The sequence below is a fragment of the Pinus tabuliformis genome, chromosome 8 (genome assembly GCF_031772625.1).
Source record: "Pinus tabuliformis cultivar Carrire ecotype Pingquan chromosome 8, CPIR1, whole genome shotgun sequence".
In the NCBI taxonomy this organism is placed as follows: Eukaryota; Viridiplantae; Streptophyta; class Pinopsida; order Pinales; family Pinaceae; genus Pinus; species Pinus tabuliformis.
In genome coordinates this window covers 100,065,188-100,080,868 of record NC_142294.1, presented here as the reverse complement: position 1 = coordinate 100,080,868, position 15,681 = coordinate 100,065,188, and positions in this window count along the sequence as shown.

Below are 15,681 nucleotides of genomic sequence, written 5' to 3'. Positions count from 1 at the left end.
ACTACAAGAGTGATTGTCCTGACAATCCAAAGAATAAGAAGAGAGATAGAGATCATGCTAACTTTACTGAGGAAGGAGACTCAAAGAAAGCCAAGCTCAAAGAATTTGACATTAGGGACTTACACTACTAAGTCCTTTGCTTATAGCTTTAGATATCTTGTTTTATATGTTTTAGAATTTATAGGTTTTTAACATATTTTGGAAAAGACATTTTTATTGTTTTTATAAGTTTGTAGGTATCCCTCAAGCTTTGGAGGGAGCCCTTAACAACTCCCTAAGATAGGTATCTCATTTCCTTCCAGTTTTTGGTTTCATATATTCATTTAATTTTGATTATATTAATACTAATCACCATTCTTCCTCTATTGCCTTGATTAGGAAAACATCTGCTATATTCTCAAGGAGTATGAAAGAGGACCTCTCAAAACAAGTTTGTCAAAGAACAAAGGCATGCTTTAAACATTGATTTTTTTTTTTTTTTCATTTGACAATCTATTACTAACATTGTTGTGTCTAGCTATATTGAATCATTGTGATTCTTGTTTTGGGTGATTAATCACTTTGATAAATCTACCCACCCCACTCATATTCGTAACTGATTTTGTAGAACGCTAGATAGGTTTTGGAAAACCCTAACCTAAGGGTATGCTAAGGTGAATGCTTGAAACCCTAATCTGCTTAGAGTTATCGAGAAATTTTATTTGAAGTTCTTGTTGATGGTGTCGTGTTTAGGATTTTGGTATGATTAGGAAAACCTAACTTTTCAGGGTTGAATGATGAGGTGTAAAATCCTGAACCTTTGAAGTTTTGGTAATTTTTGGGTTTTCTATGTTCCTATACTGAAACCCTAACTCATTAGGGTTTGGTGGAATATGTAATCAAGACCCTTATAATATCTTAGAAATGATTTCCTTGGTATTTGTGTGTTTGTATGATCAAACCCTAGTCTAATCAAGTTTGTTATATGTCTATTGATATTTGTGAAGTTGGGTTTGACTATCACATGATATGAAATGCCTTTGCATGATGATGAATCCCTAGGTATATATAGATATGTCCTTTTGGTAAAATCCCTAGCTTGGTCTAGGTTAGATGTATTAATGTTGTTAGACATATGATATGCTTATGTATGATTATGAATTTCTAGATATGTGTGTTGACCTAGTTATTGATGGTCATAAGTCTTAAGAGTTAATGGAAGTCCTTGTTTGAGATTCTAGGATGATGATATTTGGAAATCTAGGGTTTGCAACTAAATCCTAATAGTAGTTACATTGTCTAGTATGTGTGATATAACAATATGAGATCTATTTATTTAATGATTGTTGAGATTATGAAAATGAAATTCTAAGGTTTTGGAGTTGGACCTTAGTTAAAGTAAAAATCTCTGATGTATATATCATAATTTGATATTTGTGTAAGATTGTTGAAATCTGAGTTTTGGTTGGGATTAATGGTTCAAAAATCTAGGGTTTGCAACTAACCCTAGTGGAAGCTCGTCATGTTAATGACTAGGTTGTGATTGGTTTTGATTGACTCTTTTGTATGAAATCTAGGATTTGTATGAAACCCTAATGAGAAATCTAAGATATTAATTTATAAAAGTTGTTAGATGCTTTGTAGATCTATATTTGTTTGAATTGTTGCTAGGATTTGTTATATGTTGAAGTAAGGTATGTCATACCTTTGGAAGGAACATTGAAACCCTAGATGGAATGAAAATTGTTGTGAAGTAGTCTAGGGTTTGTGACAAAGTCCCTAGCAAGATGTTGAAGAGTATATGTCTCTTGTTTGTAATTAAGACTGGTGTTGTGGGAGGGAACACCTTAGGGTCTTGGGTTGAAAACCACAACAGAGCGGAACGCAAACAACAACAAGAAATGTTCAGACAGACGATCTAAATGCTTATACTACTGAACTGGAAAGAAGTGACCTTACCCGGAGGTCCTACATTTGGGTAGATCCCGCAGGGTTCAAACCCTCTGCTTCCTCCAATGCCTTTGAAACCTATAAATTATCCAAGCAAAGCATATACAATAGCAGTAACATAAAGCATATTCATGATATATATGTTAGATCATATAATCAAATGAACAATTACGCATTAGTATAAGATTTATAAACAAAACTTGTAAATTATACAAGCAAAGCATATACAACAGCAGTAACATAAAGCATATTCATGATATATACATTAGATCATATAATCAAATGAACAATTACACATTAATATAAGATTTATAAACAAATCACAACATGTATCAATGCATAAACACGATAAATATTAGGAACAGAACAACATTTCTTTATTGATGTAAGCTACAAGAAATATGGAAAACTACAACCTGAGTCTTCCTCTAGCTCCAAGCGGAACCGTCCTTTGGATCCGTCCTGTCCCGGCCTCAGCAATCTTCCTCCATCAACATACACAAGGATATCACAAGAGGGATCAAGGATATCTCAAAAGAGGAAACAAGAGTTTCCTAAAGCTTGGGGAGTGCAGGAGGCACAGGGATTTTGTCAGACTCGATCAGGGATCAATCAACTATAATATCAATATCTCATCTCTTCCCCTCCTTAGGCCTTCCCATGGAGGTTTATTTATACTTCTCCAAATTAGTTTTTTTAGTTGGGAAACAGTTGGGCCACGGGCTATAGTAAGTGAGTAACAGGTAAAACTCGTAAACTTTGCTTGAAATTAAGGAGATTTATTATTTTTAAGTGTTTTAACACATATACGCAGGTTGGGTATATGCTGATCCGCATGTACATGCTTTTAACACAGGGCAAAGTAGCGTATAGGAAATAAAACACCATTTTTTAGATTTTGGACCAAGTCTGGAAAGGAAGGGTTGCCTTAGGCCATAACGAGAGCATTAGATCTACCAAGAGTGGTAAATGGTGCTATAACAGATGCCCCTAATAAATGAGGTCAGAAGGGGTACATGATGGCAAAAATGTATTAAGTGTATAGAAGGAAACATGCTGAGATCGAGGAGGAGTTCACCAGAATTCAGCCTGCTAAACCAGTGAAAGAGATCATAAAGAAACTGCTGTCTGAGGCGGGCGTATGCTTAGATATAGTAAAGCATGTTCACATGTCAAGTACAAAGGCAGATCCAATATGCATACAAGTATAAAGGAACTGATAATACATAATGGATCATCTGATCATATCCAAGTAAGTACATGTCTGAATATCACATATAAAGAACTGATCAATGATGCTGAAGTATGAAGTTGATCACTGAAGTCATAAAGCTGATCCAAAAAGTACCAAGTCAAATGGTGGAATAAATGGTACTACACTGCAACTCGAGTGCCAACATATAGGATGTCGCTGTAAGGAACTGCAACATATAAGGTGGATGGTGTCAACTAGCAAAAACATGAGCAACTGAGAAGTGAAACAAGAAATGCTGATGTAAACCCGAGGTCTTCACCGACCATTGTGGTACATTTCTACACAATGGGAATAAATGATCTGAAGTCGACCATGTGAGAAATCGTTTGATTACCGGTCATTGATGTATATTGTTAACAAACACGAGACTACTCACCAATAATGATGATGAGAGCTAAGTTATCCAGTACAATCTAACAAGTGTGAATAAATGAGCTGTAGTCGAACACTTGGAAGAATCTATCAATCAGGAGACAATAATGTTTTCCCACTGTCGATAGCGAAGGACTCTGACATTAATGAATGCAAACCCTAAGGTACCGCTAAATGGCCTCTAGATCTCTTTCCCAGATCAATGAGCTGAAGTCGATGGGAAAAGATCCACTAGAAGGAAGGCATTAAGGCATCCTTCATCAATCTAGCACGAGTGTAACCTGTAGGCCAATAATGTAGAAGGAATCAGACGAATAAAGATGTAGTAACCCAATCGAAGCACATTTCGACGTACACAAGATGTGGCTAGCGCACGATAGAAGCCCTCTGAACCAACAAATAATGAAAGCTAACACAGAGGCGAGGAATCCACCAATAGGGTCAAATGGAAACCAAGGTACTGCATGAATCCTAATGTGTGATAATGAAAGCTGATGCTAAACATAAGGGAAACCACTTAGTCAAAGATCCATGATATTGATCGATGCTGAGTACAAGGTGACTTATCAATAATGAAAATAGGGCCAGGTGCGGCTCTAGATCTACTTTGTGAGCAATTTGTCGTAGTTGATAAGAGCAACACCCGCCAATAAGAAGTCAATGGAGACTTTGTCAAACCAGCCCGAGCAAAGGACCAAATAGCTAATGTGATAACAAACATGACTTTGACAACTAGGGATGGCCGACTAAAAAATAGGTCAAGAGACACCGCAGAGAGGCTGACTCAGTTTTACTTCCCTTGAACAAAAGAACGACTCAATTGTGACTACATGGCAGCATATGATAACTTTGTATAAGTTTGTCATGCAGGAGGCATAAGAAAACTCTCCATATGATTGGAAGAGATAACCAATCGGAGGAGTACTGACTCAATAACAAGGTTAAGGCTCTCCTAAGTCAAACTAAAGCCCATCCCAATGGAGGAAAGACTTATTTTTTGAGTGCTTTGTTCAAGGGTGACACAACTGACTCGAGCTACCATCAAATATGGAAATAATGTCCCGTTCCTGCTCTTTTTGGAATATATATATATATATATATATATATATATATATATATGTCTTTTTCTTATTTATGAAGTCTGAAAAAGAATAAAAGAATGCTATAGTATAGTGGAAAGTGTTAGCGCAAGGAGTTACTCTTAGACTACAAAAGGAGTAAGCCTTACACATCATGATTTCATTTCAAAAGTTAAAAGGGTTTTTTGAGTGGTGGGATGGCTTCTGAAGGAGTTTTGAAATGATTGTGTTCCTCTTTAACTTTCATGCATTTGGCAAGCTGTGGAAAGCATAAATTTCATGGTTAAGTGAGTAATATAGGGGAGCAGAGGACAGAGAACAGGTAGCTGATAAATATCTTAAGAAACTGAGTATCTTAAGACAATCACTTCTACTACATAAACATCCTTGTAACAAACTCTGTTTCTTGGCAAGGAAAATAACAGTTAGAAAGTAAGAAAAAGTATAAAGTATTCCACAAATCCTTTGTGAAACTTTCACTAACAATTTCTACTTGAACTGATATTATGATTTTCAGAAAAGTGGATAGTAGATAAGTCATCATTAGATCCTCTTAATGATTTCTCACTCATACTATACTAGCTGTTGTAATTTATCATTTAAAAGATTAAAACAAGCTTAACAAGGGAGACAACAACTAGAAAGTAAAACATGTATAAAGTATCTCACAAATCCTTTGTGAAACCTTTACTAACAAGTTCTACTTGAACAATTTAGAGAAAATTGGATAGTAGATAAGTCATCAACAAATCGTCTTAATGATTCTCACTCATACTATACTAGCTACTGCAAATTTATAATTCAGAAAATTGGAACAAGGAAATAGACAAACCACACATTAGATATAACTTGAATCACAAAATCCTCCAGCATGAAGTGCAGAAAAAGCTATTTTATTAAGTTGAGTCTTCAGGTGAACCAAAATCCAACCCTGAAATGATATTTACAAAAGATATATATAGAGAGAGAGGCACCAACTCCAACTCTCCTAAATTTGTGGTTCCACTATTTCCTTGTTACATAGGTGTCTTTTAGACATTAAGATCATCTCCCATCGAATTGCAACAGAAAGTACAGGTGTAGATGAGAAGAATAGGAAGAATGACACTTGGTTGCTGGAAAAACTGACTGGCTATCCCTTTTGTTGTTGATTTTTATCTTTATGGTCTTAGCTATTAAATGACCATATGGCTTCATTAAATACAACCTTCAACAACCTCATAACTATCTTATATCCATCATCTTCCTTATACATATTGTTATGGGTTGTTGTCTTCGCAAATCTGGCTTGGAGGTTTTCTGTTGACAGCTTTATATTTATGTTGAAACAGGTGCTACTGGAAATTACAGTAATACTTGTAATAGCAAAAAAACTAGAAACACTTCCATGATTTTCGGTAGGATAATGTTTTCACCTCAAAATTTTAACATAAAATACTTCGAAACACCTGTATATGCTTGGATATTCTGAGCTTTAATCTTCATATTCAAAACTTTGACTTGATGTACAAAAAGGTATATTTTTTTAAAAGGAAAATTACCCTTTCATTGCATATGAGTTGCAGCCTCTGCAAGCTTATCCAAGTTTGTTTTATTTTTGGTAGTAGATTTTGACGTTATGATTTTCGCTGTGTCTTCTTTGATAATGGTCTCTTTCTTTTTTGCTTCTTTTTGGACCTTTCTTCTTTTGGAAGGCTCTGATGGCTGGTCCATGGGAGCTTTACCTCTTTGCTTCTTCAAATATCTTCTGATTTATGCAATTGAAGGATCCTCAGTCTACAACTTTGTATGCTGTTCACCTATGACTATTACCTCAGTTAATAAACTATGATTATTTAGGGCTTTTGATTTCAGTATGTATTTGTTTATTTCCCTAGTATGCCTCTTCCTAGCTCCAACAACTGGTTTTATTTCTTTTTTCTTGTTTTTACTTGTCCTTTTATACCCTGCTTCTCTCAGCGATTCCACATCAGAATCAAAAGGCTGGTTTTCTTGTTGCTGTTCATGTGCTTCCGGAATTTCAGGAAACACCTATGTTTTAGATTTCTCTTCAGCTGCAAGTTTTCTTCTCTGAGTTCTTGTGTAAACCTTAGGAAAAGGTCTAACAGGAGGAACCACTTTCATGTTTTTTGTTTTCTGGCCAGAAGTGCTTTCACCTTGTTCCTTTTTCTTTTCAGATCCAACAATTATAGGCTTCTCTTTGCTGCTTTTTGTACCTCTGCTTACATTTTCCTTCTTTGCCTTTCTTTTGGAACTTCCTTCAGCTGATGTAATTGATGTCCTTTTTGTCTGAACCTGTGTTGAAGAAGATTTAGCAATTTCTTGGGGTTTTGGTGCAGGTTGGCTTGCCCTGTAAAACAAGAAATGTTCCCAAGTTTGGTTTCTCTTTTTCAGTTCTTCTTCAACCAGAACCTTGATAATTGCCTGATGATACAGGCTGTATTTTGATGCTTCCTGGTGTGTTTGAATTCTGGCTGCCATTTTGGTCAGGCTCTTCAATATGAAATAGGGCAGATTAAGAGTCCTCATACCTGCAAAATGAAAAAGAAACCTCATATGGTAAAGAAATACTACTGTATACCTTCTCTCACAAGTGAGAAAAATCTTAACTAGTTTGACTGTTTCTTCCCATTCCTTCTTAAGATAATTGCTAGGAATTCCTTTGGCCTAGTTAGGATCTCGGTATTCATCTCTAATAAAAGCATTGAGATCTCCTCCTATAATGACTTGTCCCTTAAACCACTTTTCTCCTTCTTGGGGAAGGTTAAAAGCTTCTGTAATTGAGTGTTCTGAAACCTGCAATTTGAAACCAAAGATGGTAGCTTCCTGTCCATTGAAGGTTTGAGTAAACTCTTGGGCTACACCTTGATGTGAGCCTTCTAACCTGCTGCAGGGTGGATACCAGCCTGCCTGAACAAAAAATCTTCTAACACTTGGATTAGCATCAACTAGCTCAGCTCCTTGAGGTTCTATTCTCTTAAGCTTTCCACCTTTCATAGACTTTGGTGCCATATATATCTGCTTGCTTGTTATGAAGAATAGATGTCAACATATGGAAGCTTACCCAACAGATGTTGCAATTGGCTTGAATTAGGCTGCCTGAAAATCTGGGATGTGTTCTTAACCTCCTCAATCACTGTCTCCTTAGCTGAACTTCAGAAATTCGAAATGGTGAAAATTTCCTCCATTTTCGAATATTTGAGATGAAGTTTTGGTTCAATCTCCTATGCGTATAATCCTCCATGATTACATGAGATTTCATGTCATAATAGACAACAGGTAATAGTAATGATGAAGCCGAGTTGCTTTGGAGAGTCCAACTAATCTGCTATAGGTGGTTGTACGAGATTTTTTACAAATTTGGCAATTTTCCTGCTTTAATTCGGACTGGCCGAAAATTTTGGTAGCATATTACGTGGAACAGAAAGAACGACCATCGAAATTCAAACAAATGGTTGAGACTGACACTACAGACACGCTTAAAATTTTGGAAACACGAGTTATTTAAGATTTGTGGGGTAGGCAACAACTGGGTATGACTATGATTGACACCTAGCTAACACGATTAACCAAAATGATTAACCACTACCACTTGAATTGACTTAAAGTTTGTGACCTATCCAATCACGAAATCTCATGATTTGGATTAGATATTCCGCCATTATGAAACATGGACAATCGAAAACGGTTGCGTTTTTGGCTTTATTTTTTTTAAAACAGGAGACACTACCTAAAATTCCGGTAGCATAAAAAAAAAAAACAGGAACGAAAAGACTGTTCGAAAAACAGGGGAGACTATCTGAACAAGAAAATCGGGCACTACCGGAAATCCAGTAGCATTTTAATTTTTTTTGAAATTACAACATTAATCCTAAAAATTAAAAATTTTAAAACCTACTCATGACTTAGCCTAGAACAATGCTAACAGAAAGAACGAGTGTCGAAAAAGCAGATGCTCTAGTTCCTAGGAGGGGAACATTCCTATGCTCAATGCAAGGTGGCAAAACTAGTCAATGACACTCAAAGGAATGTTCTTTCCATTGGTAAAAGGGTGCATCAAGTTGCAGAGGCTAAGTGATTGCAAGGTTGATTTTGCAGAAGACATGGTCAAAAAGTGGCTTAAACACGAGTCCAAGTGAAGTCGGCTCAAGGCCAAAAGGTGAAAATAACCAATATGAAATGCAACAGTACAACTCAACACAAAGGAGCCTCTAAGGTATAAATCCAGAAAATAGCGAAGAAGAACAAGAATGAGTCTCCAACGCTTAAGTCATGGCGAGACTAAAGAGGACTCCCGAGCCTACTCAATATAGCAGCATGGGCAACATATGTCAGCGAGGATCTAACTAAGATGCCCATGTAAAGGTTGGCTCTACCATCACATCATGATTTTAAAAGTCGGTGAGTGAAAATGGTTTGTGAATCAAGACATGATGGGGTCGACCCTATGGCAAAAATATCGCAGTATGGAGGCTAGTATGCAAAATGCAACGGAAAGTGATATTCCCTAACCTATATGCCAGTAAGAAAGCGATACCTGCTATGACAGGTCTGTGGTCATGGGACTGAAGCAATTTCTCAAAAATGTCTCCAAAATATCTTGTAAAAACAACCCATTCCCAACACTCCAAGCCAAAAGGTCAAAAAGTCCATGAAATAAAAATCAACTTTAGAAAAAATAATTTTCATTTTTCAACCTATATAAGGACTTTTGGACTCACATTTTTTCCATTTGTGTTTTGAGCAAGGAGTTGTGGAGAAAACTCAAACAAACTTCCTCCGTCAAATTCAACCGTTCAAATTGCTTCAAATCTTCCAGGTAACCCTTTAATCATGCTTTTGATAATTTTTGATGCTTTCTAGATGTTTTTTCATAAATTTGACTGTAAGAAATTATGTTAAAAATTCCAACTCTGCGTACACACGGGTTGGATACAGGAAACTCGCGTATACGAAGGCCCTACACGTGACTGTGTAAAAAATGAACCCGCGTGTGGGTGAGTAAAAAATTTCAAACATTGATTTAATGATATGAAACATCTTTTTTGGTAGGATGACAATTACCTGGCGTGAAAGAGAGCACAGTGCCATTGATAACCAAGTGATGGAGGATCAAAACGCCTTAGATGCTTTGAGAGGATGCGGTTTGTTAAAATTCTTCAAAATGCCAAACATGAAGGCGAATACTCGATTGCTTGAGTTGTTGATTCACTACTAGAGTGCAGAAGATGATGCATTCATGATTGATCAGATGCCCTTGAGGATCGAGATAGAAGACATTTATTTCATTACAGGTCTTTCCCGAAGGGGAGAGAGAGTGCACTCAACTGGCAGGACGAGAGGTAGTCTCAGTGTAGAAGACTATGTTCGCATATATTGTCTTGGAAACCCTAAAAAGGTTGGAAGTCAGATTCCAATCAAGTATGTAGAGAGTTTATCATTGAGAATCCTACTATTTACCATAGCCAGGGTAAACGGTTCTGCTGCTCTACATCAGGCTTCACGTGTTTCCATGAGCCTAGCAGTGGATTGCCTCACTACTGTCTTTGATTGGTGTACACCTCTGCTAACCAACATGAAGAAACAACTCACTTCCATTCAGAAGGGTCAGACAAAGAATTTCAGATACAGAACTATCTTATGTTCGTTCTTTTTTGAGAGAGTACCTAGGCTTCGTCCCAAGGTATTATCTACCATCAGTAGCTCGAGAGATCGATGGATGGGCAGGTGGGCTGACTTGATGAAATGCCTAGGGGGCGGTGAGGTCCCTAGGACGACTTTTGATGACGAGTTTTTCCTTTGGTGGGATCAACAGGTCATTGTAGTAAAAAACTACCCCTATGTCGGAATGGATTCCCGAAGAAATCCAAATCTAGTATTGCCACCAGACGCAGCATGGGGTGCCATAGGTATAAATGATTTTTTAATTTTTTAATTTTAAAGATTTTTTGGGATTTTCAATATAAATGAATTAAAAATCTTTTTGATGAGACAAGACACTTACAAAATTTATTGATCATGTTTCAGATGTGGGACTAGTGAGACCTGATGGACTTCCTCGACATAGGCGTCGTGGAAGAGATGTCGAAGGGGCCGCAGCTGAGACTGAGAGAGTCCTCCATGCAATCAAAGAAACTTGGTGAGACTGACTCACCAGGTACCCATGGTGGCCATAGAGGACTTACTAGAGGAGATGCAGCGACGCATGGTGGGAGTACCACGGGACTGGGTGCGACTATTTCGGCGTGTGGCTAATGTCATTGTTTTCTTTCTAGCTATTCATCCTGAGCATGATCGCTAGATATATGATTAAATCTTTTTGTGATTAGAAATCATGATGGGTATAAGCCCAAATTTTGTAGGTCATTTTGTCCCGATTTTTGTATATTATTTTGGATGCAAACACTCTATTTATATATAGACGATTTTATGATGATCATATATACAGATGATACTTCGATTATTTTTAATGCTTTAATGTGATGAATGATTTATATGCCAATCCAATGCTTTATTAGCAATAAAATTTGCTAAGGAATTTTCTGATCGTGGAATGTGAACAAATGTTATGTAAACAAATGATCTTTCCAATAAGCCCACTCTCAGAAATTGACGATACAAATAGGGATCTCGTATTCGATAGATGTTATTCAGTTGAGATACCACCAGTTGTGAATCCAAATAAACTACTAATGAATCAATATCAAGAGATATCACTTCAGATAGTAAATTAATAACAATAGTGTATTCGGCAATATTATTTGAAGCAGGACCGATACATACTCCTCTCGAAACCATCAACTGGCCAGATGGATAATAAATCACCCAAGCCACAGAAGCAAGGTTCCGGGTGTGTCTATTGGCACCATCGGCGAACCCTAGATATATCAAATCGTCCATCAATACTTGCCAAAGCAGATAAAAAATATCGACATCACTAAAACCGATAGATAGATATGTACAATCATACAATATATACAAACAAGTAAATGCTCGACCGAAGCCTAAGCAAAGTACTTCTTAAGGTAGAGCCCATTTCTGGGCTCCGCCAACTTGTTTCCTTCAAAATCAATCAATTCATAGGCTCCCTTTTTCAAAACTCGCTTGACAATGAAGGGACCATACCACATAGACTTAAACTTGCCTGCCCCCAAGGCATCTTTGTCTTGATCGTAGACCAAGACAAGGTCGCCTTCAGAAAAATTTCTAGGACGGACAACTTTATCATATTGAGTTTTTACCCTCTTTTTATGAGCTTCATTTATTGTGGTGGCATCTCGACGCTGCTCATCAAGATGTTCCAAATGAACGAGGCATTCTTCGAGACTAGAAGTCTCAGGAAGAAGTTCAACAACTAGTTTAAGGGAAGGAATTTCACATTCTACAGGAAAAATAGATTCCAACTCATAAACCAATTGAAAGGGAGTAAAACCAGTGGTAGTTTTAACTGATGTTCGGTATGCCCAAAGTGCTGGGTATAACATGATGTGCCAATTAGATCTAGATTTGTTAATCGTCCTTTGCAAGATGATTTTAAGGGATTTGTTCATGACTTCAACCTGCCCATTGGCCTGAGGATAATACGAAGATGAATGCTCCTGCCGGAATCCCAACTTGAGAGTCAATTCAGACATCGGTTGATTTTGGAAATGACTGCCATGGTCAACGACAATCTCTTTAGGAATATCAAACTGAGAAATAACTTGATTGAAGAGAAACAAGGCCACTGATTTACTGTCATTCTTGAAAGTAGGCATGGCCTCATCCCACTTAGTAAAGTAGTCTACGGCCACAATGATATACTTGTGATTTCCTACTGAAGGCGGATTACAAGTAGTAAAATCAATGCCCCACTTTGTGAAAGGACCAACAATGATAATAGGGAAAAGCGGAGCTAGATGTGCACACATTTTCCGAGTATAAACCTGACAAGGATGGCATCCCTTGACCGCTTCAATACAATCTTTGAAGATCAAAGGCCAAAAGTAGCCTACCTACAAATTTTTTTGGGCTGTAGCAAGCCCAGATAAATGACCACCACAAGCTCCACTGTGGCAATCATTAAGCACTGACTCAGAGTCTTCCAAGGTTAAACAACGTCTAAGGATTGAATCAATCCCGCGACGATATAAAGTGTCACCTATAATAATATAATTTTTAGCAAGGTGACGCAATTTTTTATGCTCGTCCTTGAAAAAAGCGGGTGGAAACTTTGAAGTTTGGAGATATATAATGATATCTCCATACCAAGGATCTTGGGAGGAAATCAGAAATAGATGTTCATCAAGAAAATTTTCTTCGTGAACGATTTCTTCCTCACAAGGCAGCTCTGAGATCAACTCTGCAAATACTAAAGATTTCTTAGATTTAGCGGACAAGAATTCGAGGTCGAATTCTTGTAAAATGACAATCCATCTATTATGTTTGGTCCCAATCACTCGCCTATTGAGAACAAACTGAAATGGATTGACAACTGTTAAGACGAAAGTTTTTCGAAGCAAAATATAATGTCGAAGCCGCTGGACAACATGGATCGCTGCCAAAGCTAATTTCTCGATTGAAGAATAGTGCAGTTCGGGACCTACCAAGCCTCAGTTCACATAGTAGACTACATGCTCACATAAGGCATCATCTTCCTGAATCAGAACCATACCAATGGTTGATTCTGTTGCAGTGAGATACAAGAGGAAATCTTTGCTATAATCAGGTGGACTTAACAAAGGAGCAGAGGTTAATTCTTTTTTCAAAGCATCAAAAGATAGTTGCGTGAAATCATCCCTTAAAAATGGGACCCCTTTCTTAAGCAATCACATAAATCCTTTTGTGATCTTGGCATAATTGGCTATAAATCTCCTCAAGAAATTTGCTTTTCCTTGGAGACTCTAAAGTGGACGTATGGAAGATAGGGTAGGTAACTAAAGTATTGCCTCAACCTTGAAGGGATCTACACGAATCACATTTGTTGATATGATGAATCCAAACAACTAACCGGATGTGACTGCAAAAATGCACTTATTCGGATTCAACCAGATTTTATAAAAACGACATTGCTCAAAAATCAACCGAAGATGTGTAGGATGATTAATTCTCTTTCGAGAACAAGCAGCTAAATCATCCAGATATGTTTCGATAATGTGCTTGATGTCGTGAAAAACCTAAGATATGGCCCGTTGAAAAGTAGCTCCAAAATTTTTGAGGCCAAAAGGCATCTTTTTGTACGCAAATGTACCCAGGGACAAATAAAAGCTGTCTTGTGCTGATCTTTTGGATGGATAGTAAGTTGATTATAACCAAAGAATCCGTCCATAAACGAAAAAATCTCATTACCCGCACATTCATCAATGATTTGTTCAATAAAGGGCGTGGGGTAATTGTCCTTAGGACAAGCCTTATTTAGGCCCCTAAAGTCAATACATACTCACATCTTTCCTTGCTTTTTGTCTATTGGGACTGGATTAGAGACCCACTTAGTTAAAGAAATGGGGTATATGAAACCCGCCTTAAAAAACTTTTCGACTTCAGCTTTAATAGCTACTGCTTTTTTAAGATTGACCTGTCGAAGTTTTTGATGAATAGGTTTAGCATTTTCGTACGTCTTGATCTCATGCTAGACTATAGATGGATCTATTCTAGGCATTTCTTCATAATACCAAGCGAGCACATCACGAAACTCTTTGAAGAGATTGGTATAAGTTTGAATTTCTTTAGGGGAACAATCAATTCCAATCAAGACATTTTCAATGATGTTGGGATACCTGTTGAAAATAGCAACAAGAAATGCTAAATATAGAAGTGCTAAAAATAGCGTTGCTATACATAGCATTTTGGGATACATTCCAATTTTAGTTAGTCTCTGAACTAAAATTGAGAAGTAAAATTCGAATTTGATCTTAGCAACTGTTTGAAGAATAATTAATTAATTCATCTTGAGCTAATTAGTTGGAGAAAATCAAACATGAAGTCTATGTGAAGACATGCAACATTTTTTCCCTTTGATTGAGGAAGTTATCCCTTAATTAAAGTGATCAGGATGAGTTGTAATTTGAGTTGTAATTAGTTAGCTTAGTTAACTGAGTTAAGTCTAGTTAGATTAGTTCCAACAGTTTGTGAAACTGATTGTGAGTTCAGTTAGTTAATGCATGCATGCATATAACCACTGTACTTCAGATAACTGAATATTCTCTCATAAATAACTCATGCATGTCAGTTCAGTTAGAGACCCAATTGAGATCAGATGATGGGACAATGTACTATCAGTTGCAGGAATATTCCATTGAGGATATCTCTTGCATGCAGAAGGAATTCATTCCTTGGAGATTGTGTAGTTACTTATGAGTTTGGTGAGTTGTGTGAGAGGTCAATTCACACAGGTGGCAGCCAGAGGACCCAGGAGAAACTACACAAGGAAATAGTAGGCTTGGAGGAGTGAGGGAAGGCATATGTTATGTCTATTTAGTCTATGAGCAACATTGAGGGATTGTACTGAGAGCTGGATAGCTTGTGATCTAAAGCTTTGTGTAATCTGGACATATTTCCACTTGTATGATAATACAGAGATCGAGGTTTTTAACTGAGGCTTTCCCCAGAGTATTCTTCTGTGTTCATATGTGATTGATTTCTCATTCTCTATTATATGTGTTCTATTTGATCTTGCTCATAATCGATTAAGCTTCTGCAAGTTTGTTTGCAGAAGTAGATCAAGTATTTTACTTTAGTATATTGCATTATTAGGGGATCTACAGTGAGAAATTTCTACATGGTATCAGAGTAAAAGTGATCAGAACGGAGAACAATATACAAAGAAAGGAGAAGTTCGAAGTTTGAAGTTCCTGATTATAGAATTCGAATTCTTGTTACATCTCAAATTTCACCAATGGCGTTCAACGGTTTGAGACTCGAGTATGCCCTTGATGGTAGCTCGAATTATATAGCCTGGAAGTATCACATGGAAGCAGTATTAGAGGACAACGGTTTGAAAGAATTCATTGATCAAAAAGTTCCCAAGCCAGTAGCTGCTAATGCCCAAGAATTGGCGGAATGGAAGAA